Source organism: Brassica napus, chromosome C4 (genome assembly GCF_020379485.1).
Source record: "Brassica napus cultivar Da-Ae chromosome C4, Da-Ae, whole genome shotgun sequence".
In the NCBI taxonomy this organism is placed as follows: Eukaryota; Viridiplantae; Streptophyta; class Magnoliopsida; order Brassicales; family Brassicaceae; genus Brassica; species Brassica napus.
The window spans coordinates 24,659,377-24,674,946 of NC_063447.1; the positions used below are offsets into that span (position 1 = coordinate 24,659,377).

Sequence of the window (15,570 nt, forward strand, 5' to 3'; positions counted from 1 at the left end):
TGAAAATATAGTCAAAAGTAAATATCTAAAGTAGCTAAACAATACTCGAAATACCAAAAATACTTAAAATATATATTTATTCTCCATCCAAATAATCAAGCCAAACAAATTTTTATTTTAAATATAGGTATTTTGGCTTACATTACTCAAATTTATATGTTATACTATTTTTATTTTAAGATTTTTAGAAATTTAAAGTATATGAATTTAAAAAAAATTTAAATAATTTTAAATGGATTATCCGAATCCAAACTGAACCCGCAAAAATCTCAACCGAATCCAAACCAAGATTTATAAATACCCAAATGGGACAGAAATCTCTAATCCCAAAAACCTGAAACTCGAATACACCCGAACCAAATCCGAATGGGTACCCGGACGCCTACCCCTAATTTGTACAAATAATATATTTTTAATTTGTCCTATATTCAAAGCAAACCAAAAAATAAATATATAATAAGAAATTACAAATACAAGTGATTAGCGTGAAATTGGTTTTACGATGATAGACATGTAAACTATAACATTGTTAAAATGGAAGAGACATATTGCAGTTGAAATAAGCTTAATTTTTAGCACATATACCACTACTAAAAGCCGAATAAGAAGAGCAACGAGCGTGCCACGTAGGATTTTTTATTCAGGCCAATCATGAAGCTCTGTTTTGCCACGTCACTTTTATTTTGTCGACAAAAAATTTAAAAGGTCCAGTAAATCTGGGCTGAACAAAAAAAAATAGACCTATATAGAACAGCCCATATCTTATTCTACGCAGAATGTTCGTCGCCTTCAACTCCGACTCTTCCAATTCACTATTCTAATCTCTGCAATCTCTCTGTAATTATTACACCCCAATCTTGCTCATTCAATTCTGATATTTTCTCCTATCTTCATTAGAGATTATCGTTCCACCTTCCTTTGTTTTTCCTGTTATATAAACCCCTTGATGATATGATAAGACAGGTCCGTTAACTATTGTCATTCCAGCCTGAGTTATCTAAAATATGAACCCTCGATTCCAGATTCATAACACAATGACAATTTGTTGTTCTCTACATTTGAAAGTCAGGTATTAGTTTATTATTATACTTCACCACTCAATCTCTCACCACTCAGTCTCTCTGTTTCCGATTTACAGTCGTAGAACTCGGCCTCACGCTGGTGCTGATCGTCTTCTCCGTCGTCGTTTTAGAAGCTTGGAGAAGGAGACACAGTAACGTGTACGTTCTTACTCGACTTTTCCGATTTGCTTCTCTCTCATCTATCCTTGTGTCTTGATCTTTCTAGCATTGGATTTTTCCCAGTTCTGTCGACACCGTGACAACTACACTCGAGGGTCCTACATCTTAAAAACAGGTACTGTCTGAATTCAATATATTTTTTCTGGGATTTTTCTGTTAGTGTGTTTACAGTTAATGGAACTGAGAAAAGGTCTTGCCTTTGAATCCTATTAGCCTATAGAACGTTTAAAGACGAGAGCTTTGACATTATTATTATTATTAGTATTTGTAGGAGAGTTTGTCTAACGATGTGTGTTGTTTAAGAAATAAAAGAGTAAAACAGACAGATCGTGGATGCGCAGTTGTATGATAATAATTTCAAGAGAGGAGCAAGCAAAAAGCTTCACTTGAGAAGGAAATTCATCATACTGTCGGTAGAAAGATAAGAAGAAAAGTTGATGACGAGATCAACAACAGATTGAGTTTGGGAACACTTTTCTTCCAGCCTAACTTCCTGGTTACGGTTGAGGTAATGTAAATCTTTGCTCGATTTGATTTAAGATGTGGTCAGGTCCTATTTTTGTTGCATATGGCGACATCATCTGATTGCTTTCATCTATTCTTCTCTTGAAGACTAGCATTTTTTTGGTCATATTGATTTAGCTTAGAATCATAAATTTGTTTCCTCATGTAGTAATGTTCATTTATATTCTCTACTTTCATTACATGTTCCATTAAATTTCAATCTTTCTAGCATCAAGTAGAATGCAATAAACATCGGTGATTCTTTCTGAAACTCCAAAAAAACATAATTTTTTCAGCAGATTCTTGAAGATGCTCCCAAAGTCTTAGATCTGCGATTGGCTACTTTATGAAATCCATTGAAGGGACATGCTGGATTATCTAATGATGATAAAGACGAAAACGGAAGGACTCTAGAGGTACATGAAATTATCGATACCTTTTTGATGTATCTTAATACGGGTCATGAATCCTCTGGACACACGCATTATTTGGGCTACCCCCTCAGATACTACAGAAGATAAATGTAAAATAATAATATATGTTTATATAATCCTTTTCCATTTATTTTTACAAGCTTGAATAGTAATTTTCCTTATATACACAGGGATAACAAGATGCGATTGTTAAAAACTAAGCAGTGTACCAGAAATTGAGTAAAAAACAGAGACGTACAAATGTACAATGACTTACTACTACCTTTCTCAGGCGTCTCATTGCAAAACAAGTTTAAGGCGTCTAAAATTAATACATCTTATTTATAGGGAAGCTAATGTTTGCTTCATCATCGGTGACACAATTTTACTTTGGCAACACAATACAAATCATTAGAGACTTCAGAAGCATGATAAGAGTCAAGTTTAATGCATGAGTTTGAACAAAACAACACCAAACTCAGAGGATGATCTTCAAGAAAACTTAACTAAAATCAACATTTCAAGTCTTTCAGACTGTCTAATAATTTAGATAGCATAATCAGTCGTCTAAGTATAAAATATTTATATTCAAATATGTTTGCTTCATCATTGGTGACACAATTTTACTTTGGCAACACAATACAAATCATTAGAGACTTCAGAAGCATGATAAGAGTCAAGTTTAATGCATGAGTTTGAACAAAACAACACCAAACTCAGAGGATGATCTTCAAGAAAACTTAACTAAAATCAACATTTCAAGTCTTTCAGACTGTCTAATAATTTAGATAGCATAATCAGTCGTCTAAGTATAAAATATTTATATTCAAATATGAATTCTAAAATAATCTTAATTTAATTTAAATATATGAAAAAAAATCCGGGCGTAGCCCGGGAAAATCTCTAGTACCACTAATAATGTAAAATCAAAATTTTAACATATATATAACTCAATACAAATTGGGCGGATCAAGATCTAGTAATTAATTAATGGCCAAGCTCTCATAACTGAATCGGCAATAACCGGAGATTTAAGCGGAGTAGTTTAATTTCAAGATTATTGCAGAGGAAAGCTGAAGAGAGTAGACAATAAAACAACACACAGTTTTTTTTTATCTCATTGTTTATAAGTTAATAGTTAATCATCACTCGTCGTTCAAAAAAACAAAAAAGTTAATAATCACTCTATTTTGATTTAGTGTAGTTTCCATTATCTTTCTTTAGATGTTGCTCAATCTCTCTCCATCTTTGGTTATTTCCAACACCGAACTCCAATTTTCTAAAAGTGTTCTTTTTAAACGGCCGCGATTCTGTATGTATAGCTGCTGGGACATTGACTAAGAATAAATAAAAGTTACAAAAAACAATTTCCGCTGCCGGGCTTCCAACCCGGAATATGTACCTCCTTTCAGTTCGAATATATACCTAGTTAGAAGAATTTTAGCCATTGTACTACAGCGGATCTTATTTTAACGCTATGGCCGTGACTAGTATATCTAAAGCTGGGAAGTTGACTAAGAATAAATAAAAGTTACAAAAGGAATTTTCCGCTGCCTGGCTTCGAACCCATAATATGTACTTCGTTTCAGTTCAACTTTGAACCCCTTTTTTTTGTCAAGAAAGTTCAACTTTGAACCTAGTTGGAAGCATTTTAGCCATTGTGCTACAGCGGATCTTATTGTTCTGTTTAAATATATATATATAGATATATATATACACGAGACGCTGCCGTTTTTAAAACAACGATTATATGTTTTGGCCGTGGCTCAGTCAGTCTCTCTCCATCTTTGGTTATTGACTTATTTCCAACACCAAACTCCAATTTTCTAAAAGTGTTGTTTAAAAACGGTGGCGTCTCATGTATATAGCTGGGATGTTGACTTAAAAATAAATAAAAATTATCACAAAAAAAAAGTTTTCCACAGCAGGGCTTAGAATCCGGAATAATCACCTCGTCTGAGTGTGCTACAACGGAACTTAGAAATCAAAAACTGTTGTGAGTAAAGAGAAAGAGGAAATCGATTAATTTTATTATTATTCCGTAGACAACAATACATATATATAGAAATATAATGCTAGGGTTTAGAACCTCTAGAATATGGGTTTATGAGTCTATAATGGACATCCACATAATAGTTCATAACACTCTCTATTGAATGTACATTATAAAAATATTTCCTCAAGCGCATAAGAGCCTCGTTAAAAACTTTACCAGGAAAACCCAGTGGAAAAAACCATGGTTAAGGGAAAAAAAGTGCATCGCGTATCTACTCCCCTTGATGAGAACATAACTTGAGATATTTGATAGTACATAATCCAATGTGATGAATTAACTCCTTAGTCTTGGGCTTGGACCAGTTCACTCCTCTTGGCAGATTTGACACTCCTCATTGAAACTTGAGTATCTTGATGATTGTAGGACAAAATGACTTTAAACCACTTGGAAATAGAAGCTAACATCCATGTCTAACTTTAGGCGCCGGTCTAGCTCTGGTAAGATTGGAATATCGAGTGGTATTTGGGATATCAATCGAAATTAGGTGTTCTGAGACAGCTTGTACATGTCCCACGAAAACAGCCATATCTCGAGTTCTATCATCTAGAATGACTTGATTCGAGTTGGAGATGAAAATAGACTCAAAGATCTTTCTCTGGACATCAAATTCATATTTTAATTCTATCTATAAGGTCTTATTTTATAGGAAAACTTTCGACCTTCGATTCTGTCTCGCAAATGGAATGTGCCATGCTTTGATTCTCCTTCAAATATGATTGATCTATCTCATTGTCTCTTGCTTCTCTAAATCCTGAAAAATACTTTGGAAGATTGATAGATCTTCATCACTTAAGGGATAACATTTCTTTTTAGATATCCTTCATTTGCGTTTTCTTTGTTGCCTCATTAAAACCTTGACATAGAAAAACCCAATGAGACAAAACCCATGATAAGAAAAAAGAGTACAACTACGAAAATCATCATATTTCTCCCCCTGGAAGCATCATCTTAGGGAGATGTATTCTCATCATATATATCTTTCTTTTAAGAATTGATATAGGCATATCTTTAGTGATAAACTCGTTTCATTGTCAGATAATCTCTTAGACCATAAGACTTTTTGTCCATAACATACTTTCACTCAAAATGTCATATTTTGGTCTATTTGGATTCCATGTCCAAATTTCGTTTTATAGACAATCTTTTAAACTTTGATATTGTAAGTACTTGTACATACGAGTTATTCTCTTTCTTCTTATAAAATTTACTAGTATGACCACTCTTATTGTCATACGAAATCACATCTTTCAATCATGTTAGAAATTATTAAATTTCCAATAATGGTATAACTTCATGACCAAGAATTATTTTTTTTATATGCTCAATATACTCGCACGATAATGTTCTCGAGAACTAACACTTACTGCTTCTAGCAGTCCAAATCCTTATGGGGTTTACTGCTTCTTGCAGTTTATATTCTTTTGGATCTTTCACATAAATTTCATTGTTCCAGTGGCTCTCAATTCTTTTTCTTTGTAGCCAGACTAAAGAAACTTGAAAGTTGATGCTTCCACCACATGATGATGTGTTTCATTATAATCAATTATAGGTCTTCGTTACAATCCTTCTGCAACTACAACATCAAATCTCATGATTTCATTATCGCATTTATTCTTTCACATAAAGACCCATTTATGTGCCACTGGTTTTACACCATTAGGTGTACGGACTACCGATCCGAATACTCTTATCTTTCAAAGAGATTGCATCTATTGTTTATTTTCCCTTTCGGCCATTTATCATATTGTGTACACTTTTCAATAGATGGTTCATGTTCCTCATTCTCATCAACTGCTACATTGCATGCATAAGTATTTACGACGTCGATTTGATATCGGTTCATATTGTTCTAAACATGACATAGCTATTTGAGATTTCTTTATTCTCAGGTACCTGAATTTCTTTCATGTCATATTTTCTATCTCTTCTCCAGATCCTTAATATTTCATTCTTGGATTCCGCCATTCTCATTCATGCTCCTTTTCCTTTTCGAGGATTATTATATTTGGAACCGATAGGTCTATCACGCTTCAAGCGCTCTTTAGACTCATTAGCAGTTTGATACTGTCTTTTTGGGACATCCATTTTAACTGGAGCATTTACAGCTGGTACTTGTCAGCTGGTACTTGTGACTTAATCACTTTCTTATGGTCAGTAAATGAGTCTTGCAACTCATATGCTAATCTTTGTAATAGAATTATCTCCATACATTCATATTGGACTTCTATTTACGTTCTTTAGTCCGACGATCAATGATATAATTCATTCAAATAATTCATTCTCCAGCTGTTTATTTTCTCCCCCTAATGTTGGATAGGCTAACTTTCGAGTCTTTAAATAAATTTTATAAAATCTTCTAGATTTTATCATCAATGGAGATCATATCTAACATGTTCATAACCTCTTTCGAGGTCCCATCCTTTAGCGGTTTGGTGGAGCAACTACAACTTGTGCTAATTTTCTAGATGGGGATCTTTGGTTCCTGACCCAAAACCAATTTGATGGGGAGAGTTTTTAATTACTCTTTGGCATTGTGCGAATTAATGTTGCTGCATCGTACGTATGAACATTAGCTATAAGATGTTCATCATGTATCTCCACATGCATAAAATAATCATCAAAGGTTTGTGAATTCACCAGTATTATTACTTAGTCTCGCAAACATGAGGTTGCAGATCTATGACAAGGATACATATGAACTTCATGTCGATGCATTAATTATAAACATATGGTGGATGATCAGTCCACCAGTGGGTGATCAAGCCCACAAACATCTCCTTGTATAAATAAATTCCAAATCTATTTGACTAGTGAAAATTGTATTCTTATATTGCCTTGTAAGCAAGAATCATATAGTAAATTATTCGTAAGAATCTTATAGTTTTTCAACAAATGTCCATATGATTATCTTTCACATCATTACTAAACCGGAATGGCATAATCGATTTGCCAAACATTACACTTTCAGTAAACTTCTGGTTTACTTCTACGTTTATCTCCATTTTCGAATCATTGTGTAGTACAATACAATAGTGTCTTGCGTAATACTTCTGATTGAAGGTATTCAACATTTTCCTTTACTTATTGTCTCAACATTACTAGATTATAAATCCTGTGGTTTTATTTTATAAATGACTCCTTAAGTCTATTTTCAGTGTGAACATACTTCTGGATGTTCCACTTACTAGGGATGTGGGATTCTTTAATTCTCCCCCTCGAGATAATGATACTCCAAGTTCATATATCTTGAACTGAATCTCACTTTGGAATCAACGACATATCAAACTTAATTTCATGTGTTATATCTTAGATCTTTGAGACTTGGGATAGTATACACATTAATGATTTAAAGTTGTATTCCCATAGACAAGCATGTATCTGCTCCTCTAGATTATCTGCTCCTCTAGAGCTTCCAATAATCTTGATACTACAAAACATTGTACTCACAATAATTTTATTTCATCTTTAGATGAATGAATCATATCTTTTCTTTGTTACAATCTTTATTTTCTCAACTTCAAGTGAGAGTATGACTTCTAAAAAGAAATATTTGGATTTTGACCTTATTTATATCCACATTCACATCTACAACCGCTTTTATGTCCACTTTCTTGACCAATGTTGATTTTATTTCTCAATATAAAATGTCAGATTCTCTTCAAGCGAATGATCATAATGAACTATACGTGATTTATCATCTTACATCGATAACTCATTATTTTTTCTTGGTCTTAAGGAGACAAAATATAGTTAAAAACTTCTTTAATCTCTTTTCTCAATCGTGTGTATACTAGATAACATTACTTGTGTGGAAAATATAGTTTTCAAATATATATTCATCATTAAAGTAAATTTTGAGAAACTTATTTTTTAAACTTAACATCTAACATAGTTGAGTATTATTTACAGACTTCATGTCTTGTAATCTTTAGATGCAAAATATATAATGAGCTTTAGGTAATCACATTCAAGTGATAAATACCTTTTTTTGGATCGTTTTCAAAAACTTATGGATCGTTTTCAAAAACTTATGGATCTTTTAAATTCAAGCCTTAAACTTAAAACCTCACATATACAATGGTAATAATAATTAAACTATTTCAGATTATAGAGATATGTATCATTATAAACATTTTTATTATATTAGGAAATAAATAATATTCCAATAGTAATCATTTCATTCACTACCTTTACTATTATTCCACTAATAATTTATTAATTTCTATATCTCACATTCAATTAATCATGATTAGATGTTAAACATGATAAATAAATAGTACTTATCTTAATAAGGATGATCTGAAGCGGAGATTGTAGATCTGACAGGGAGATGGGACATTTTCTCTCTCGGCCCATAAATATATCATGCAAAATATTTTTTTCTATAAACAATACGAATAAACCTGAGATATTGGAAATTTTTGCTCATAAAATATGGCATGAACATTAGACATCAAATTCATCAATCTTTAGTCGCACCATACACATGTACATATAGGTAAACAATTTAGTATAAACCTAACGAGTTAAATCAAAAGCACATGTTTATAAAGTGACATATTATAACAGCAGATTTTATAAGTCGTATATAAAGTATATATAAAGGTCTTAACTAAAACATATCTAAGCATGAGTCAAAGCAAGGCTCATAACAATTGCATCAATAAAAGCTGTAAGAACAAAAATAAGCCAAACCAACGCACGATTCTCTTATCACTTTCAAGTAGATATTCTCAAATTCATAAACATGATTCATTTATCTCTCGTTATGAAAGAGCATGAGGCAATATGTATAAAGTTAACGAGTGTACATAAATATAATATTATCGATCTGAAAGTAATCGAATAATAAAGTATATTAAGCTGATGTATCGATTTATATTATTAAAACAGATCAGCAAAATATTGATATATTTTCAAATAGATTTGTATAGCAATCTAACCCTTAAACAGATTTGCATATACGTACAAATATAAACTAAGAAATTTTGAATATGCCATATAATAAAACTATAAATCAATCAAATTTAACTCGTATACAGAACAATAATATTCGAGAGCTTGCTTTATTTATCTTGTTAATATAAGAATTTCAAAGCACCTAGTTATATGATACGTACATAAGTTTTACTTTGAAAATAATATACCTTGATTAAACAAAATAAAGATCGGTTTATAAGTGTAACATGCTTGATATTGTAACTCAATAAAATATTAATCAATAAACTATAACTCAGAATCTAAACGTAGATCTCAGTTTGTTATGCATCGAATTTCACTTTACAATTGATTCATCGGTACAGAAAATCAACTTCTTATCAAAGAAATCCAATTTCAATAACAAATTCGTGCCAATCTCTGCAAGAGAATTAATTAGAAAATAATAGACTATAAATAATAGAATTCATCAATACAGATCACTGGAATACTTTATCGTCCGTGAGACGATAGACAGCAAACGATGAAACAATTTACATGATTCTTTTATTACTAACCATAACAATTTATCAGATAGAAGTTAAGGTTTAAAGGGAGTCAATAAATGAACTGAGATGTGTTGGTGTAGATCTAGGGTTCCATGATGAAAATAAACTTATCTTGATTGATAAAGATGAGTCAATAAACTTATCTTTTATTACTAGGGTTACAGATCTTCGTACGACTCTGACTCTTTTTTTTTTTTTAAATTGCACTCATCGGCTAAAGTTTTGTTTCGCTCGCTGATTAGTGCTTCGTGCTGATAACTTGTTGTGAATCAAAAGAAAAAATAAATCAATTAATTCCTTATAATAGACACGTGGCAGCCTCACAAAAATTTGATAACAATTATACTAATGCGTTCACACTATATTCATAAATGTGTTCACACTATGTACTTTGCGTTTTTTTAAATATAAAACTCACGTACATGGTTCCAATAAAACAATATATTTTTCGGTTCGAATAAAAATAGATAACAAATCAAAAGCCAAATTATATATATATTATTTTATTGTTTACAGATAAAGTTGAGCAAAATATTCATAAATTTTGATTCGATTTGTTATCCGTTTTGATTTAAACCAAAAAATCTGGATATCTGAAATTCTACGAAACAAATCAAATACTAAAATACAATATCCAAAAAAGAAGCAAATCACAAATACCAATATTTTTAGGAATAGATATCTAATTCGATATATTATATGGATATACATACATATATGTAAAGAATTATATATATAAGTTATATATATTATACTTTATATCAGTTTTACAATATTTTTTATGAAATAAATTTATTATATTAGGTACTAAAATTTTAAAAGTTAAATAATGTTTTATTTTTGTAATAAAATGTTATTATTAAAATTTTCAATTATTTTTAAAATTTTATTTTATTATGAATCAAATCGGATATTCTTTAAAATTCTAAAATATTTCGGATATCTGAGTCACCGAATATCTAGGTGGCTAAAGATCGAATCGACACGAATACTTCCAAATACCCAGATATTCGATCTGTGCCTACCCCTATTTACGGATACAATTTTATTTTCTTTATATGAATAAAATGACTAATGTCAAGGCCTTTTTTATATACTTTTTACATACCTTGTAACTAAGTATTCACCATAACTGAAGTATCTAATTTTTTTGAAAGTTGAAATATTTTTTCTTAATGCTTCTTTCACTACAGACCAAATTGTAGTGAAATGATTTGTCTTAATAATTTTATTTTCTTTTTCTTAAACTATTATCTGTTTAGAAACTATAGTACGAAACTATTGGTTCGACATGACGACTATCTAAAATTCATAACATGAAAATAAATAAATAATATTAATTTTTGGTTTTTACCGGAAAAAATCAAAAAAATCAAACATTTTAACCAAATAAACTAAAATGAATATTAATTTAAAATAATAGTTATATTTTAGAAGATTAAAAACCAAAAACAAAACTTAAAACCGAACCACTATCCAGATTAAACAGATTTAATGTCTTTTTATTAAAAATAACGAAACTAATAATCACATCCCGCGCAAGGCGCAGATTATTAACTAGTCTTATTATTATTCCATAGACAATAATACATGTATATAGAAATACAATGCTAAATTTTAGAACCTCTAGAGTATGGGCTTATGGGCCTATAATAGACATCCACGTAATAGTTCATAACGGAAAAAAATTTATAATAGTTTTGAAAGTTGCCAAAGAAAATCTGATGGAAGACATGGAAACCAAAAACTAATTTATAATAGTTTTGAAATGTTAATCAAATTTGATTTACTGGTTGAAAACCAAAAACAAAACTTAAAACTGAACCACTATCAAGATTAAACAGATTTAATGTCTTTTTATTAAAAATAACGAAACTAATAATCATATCCCGCGCAAGGCAACAATACATATATATAAGAATACAATGCTAGAGTTTATAACCTATAGAATATGGGCTTATGGGCCTATAATAGACGTAATAGTTCGTAACGAAAACAAATTTATAATAGTTTTTAAAGTTACCAAAGAAAATCTGATGAAAGACATAGAAACCAAAAACTAATTTATTGTTGTAAACTTAAAGATTTAAAACTGTAAGTATCTGTATATTATTAATGAATAAGTGTTTCATTTATATATGGGTTACAAGAGAGATAAATGGAAATACAATTAAAAAGAAAGATTACAAATCATAATCATCAACGAATTATAAAATAGGCAAGTTGTAGCCGCCTCTCTCTCCTCTCCAAGTCTCGCATCCGCCTCTCTTTCTCTAGGGTTGGGCCGTCTCTCTCTCTCAGTGTATGGGCCGGTTATGGACATCCACCAATTGATTTATAACACTCCCCCTTGGATGTCATAACCATACAGGGATTGTAATACGCTTAATGTTGCCTCATTAAAACCTTATCAGGAAAACCTAGTGGGACAAAACCATGATGAAGGAAAAAGAGTACAACACGTACTACTCCCCCCTGATGTGAACCTCAGTGGAGGTCCTTCAGCCTACGCATCCCAATCTGATGCGTGAGCTTCCTGAACGTGCAGGTAGAAAGTGCGTTGGTGAATAGGTCAGCTGAATTGTCACTGGATCTTCCTTGGACGACCTGGACCTCACCGGCTTTCTGAAGCTCGTGAGTAAAGAAGAACTTAGGCAATATGTGCTTCGTCCTATCACCTTTTATGTAACCGTCCTTGAGCTGAGCAATGCACGCAACATTGTCCTCATACATCACGGTTGGATTTTTGCACTCGGCCATCCGGCAATCAGCTCGGACGTGTTGGGTCATCGACCTCAACCAAACACACTCGCGGCTGGCCTCATGTATGGCCAAGATTTCTAAGTGATTAAATGAAGTGGCCGCGATGGTTTGTTTCATGGAACACCATGATATGGCCGTACCTCCATGTGTAAAGACATATCCTGTCTGTGATCGAGCTTGATGTGGATCTGATAAATAACCAGCATCAACAAGCCAACTAAACCATCTTTGTTATGGTTAGTATAATATAGACCCAAGTCTTTCGTTCCTTGCAGGTAACGAAGAACATGTTTGATCCCATTCTAATTCCTCTGGGTCGGACAGGAGCTAAACCTAGATAGTTGGTTCACGACAAAGCTTATATCAGACCGTGTGTGAGTTGCCAAGTACATTAAAGCTCCTATGGCACTGAGATATGGCATTTCGGGACCTAGGTCATCTTCATCGTCCATCTTGGGACGAAATGGGTCAGTGTCCAGGCCGAGAGACCTCACGACCATGGGACTGGTCAGAGAATGGCAATCGGCCATATTGAATCTCTTGAGTACCTTTTCAGTGTATGTCATCTGATGCACAAGGATCCCATCATTTATGAGTACCTTTTCAGTGTATGTCATCTGATGCACAAGGATCCCATCATTTATGTACTCAAGTTGTAATCCCAAACAAAATTTTGGTTTCCCGAGATCTTTCATCTCGAATTCTTTCTTAAGGTATTCAACCGTTTGGGAAATTGTATCCAGAGGTTCCTAGGATATTCAGATCATATATTTCGATGATTATCAATATTGTTCTCGAGAATTTGCTGTACATTCAGCTCAATACCCTCTAGTACTTTCATTATCCAGTGGACCATATAAATATGCACTCACTACATCAGTTTGATGTAAGTCTAATTTTCTCTCTTATATAGCCAGACTTATAAGAAATCTTAAAAGTAGTTGCATCCACCACATGAGAGTATATCTCTACATAATCTATTACTGGTCTTTGTGAGAATCCTTGTGCAACATTAGCTTTATATCTCACGATTTCTATTCCTCACAAGACCCATTTATATCCACTGGTTTTTACATCATATGGCGTCTTAATCATATGGTCAAATACACATTTCTTTTTTAAACTATTTAACCCCACATTTCCATTCAATCTGTTCTACGAGTGCGCACTCTTATATTGACATGGGTTCATGATCCTCGCTTATATTCATAAATTCAAGTGCTACCTTGTATCATCTTATGTCGACATTCTTTATTGTGTTCCATTATGTTCCAGACATGGTATAATCGATTGAGATTCATTATTATCAGGACCTTTAATACTTTGCAGCTTGGCGTCCCAAGCTACATTGTTTGGTACTTGTACCTTAGAGCCGGCCGGCCTTATCTCTATGTCTGGGATGGTTTCCTTGACCTCGGATTTTTTTTATCATTCTATGCACCTTTCTCTTTTGTTTCTGAGGATTCTTATCTTTTGGAACTTATTGGTCTATCTTGTATAGACTCTGTAGCAACTTGATTGTGTCTCTCTTGGACATCAATTTAGTTGGTGCTTTACAAGCTGGTTTATATATGACTTGGTCATTCTTTTTCGGGTCAGCAAATGTGTCTAACATTTGATTAGCTAGCTTTGTAAATGTATAATTTTTGGACGTTTATTTCACATTATTTAGTCCGAGGATCTTGCCAAGACAATGATGGTTGATGCCATTCTGTTTCTCTTACCAGCTTATTATTTTTTCTCCCTAATGTTGGATAGTCGGATCCATTAAACTTTGCAATCCGTGTTCTTGGCCACTAAATAGATCACCCATATTTGGCTCAAGGTACTTCATCATTTGTGGGAGATTCATATCCAACATATATCCCCATCCTCATCCTCTTCTAAGGATCCATCTTAGACGGCACATATATTTGTGGTGGCTTATCCAAATATTTCAAGATGTTATATGTCTGGCTCATGACCCGTAATAAATTTGAGATGGGAATATCTATGCTCACTTAATGGTCTGATGCTTATTAGTTAAGATGCATGTAAATTCGTGTGTCCCCAAGCCTTGGACTGAGAGTTTGGACCTATGGGTAATGGCCAATACAGATTTATAAAAGGATTCAGCCAAGCTATATATAGTATGGACATGTGCGGATTTGTCCTCACTGCCCCCTCATGGACATACTATAATCTTTAAGTGCTTTGGGACATCATGGCCTAATGAGTTTCCCTTGTGTTCATGCTACACACGTGAGATTCTATGGGATAACTCTTTGTGCCCTTTCCAATATCAATTTCACATCATGTTTTGGACCAGGATGGCCAATCCGGTCATACCATAAAGTGTATAATTTTGTGGGTAAACCATTCTGGTTACCATGACTATTGTCTCTATCATACTGATCTTGGCATAGTCTAGGTCAACAGATAAGGCATATATAGTTTTTTAGGACTCATTATGGCATTGGGCGATTTTATACATATATCTGAAGGAACTCTTTGTTTCCTTCGTCCATTGTTTCAATATGGAAACCATTCATTCTTATATCTCTATATAATCTCAATGGGTTTTTCTGGGTGAATATAAAGCATCTAAATACTTGCCCTTATACATATTTGGCCATAGCCCTTAATGTGTACCATACCCGCAAATCATATTGGCGTTTTCAGAAAAATCATTCGTTCCTTTTATTAAGTTTTAATAAAACAAGTTCATAGAAATGAAAAACATCAAAACAAAGAACATAGAATTTAGATTACAAATGTCGAAATCAATCTTCAGTCTTTTAGACAATCTGAAGTTTCATAATCCATAAGATCGTCATTCTCATGATTGAAGTCATTTTTATCATCTTGGTAAGTCATATGGGATTCAGGATTCTTCCCTTTCAGACTCTCTTGATAGAGGTCAACAAGATGCTTGGGAGTCCTACAAGTCTTAGCCCAATGATTACTCATACCACACCTATGGCACACGGATTCATCTGGTTTGGTAGTGTTGGGGTTTAAATGAAGATCCATGGCTGCGACCATGACCTCGTCCAAATGAGCCATGGTCTCGACCATTTCCTCGCCCGCGGCCAAAAGATCTTCGACCGCGTCCACGTCCGTTTGAC

General features: G+C 32.9%; 1 long non-coding RNA gene across 2 annotated transcripts; it reads left to right on the plus strand.

Moving 5' to 3' along the window:
* Positions 1–590: 590 nt before the first annotated feature.
* Positions 591–2,738, plus strand: LOC125586247. 2 transcript variants are annotated; one of them, XR_007322771.1, is made up of 4 exons: positions 591–1,069; positions 1,139–1,220; positions 1,305–1,749; positions 2,042–2,738. It is a non-coding gene; the product is annotated as an uncharacterized LOC125586247 (long non-coding RNA). The 2 variants fall into 2 exon arrangements; XR_007322772.1 differs by having other exon boundaries at positions 2,045–2,736.
* The last annotated feature ends 12,832 nt before the right edge of the window (positions 2,739–15,570 follow it).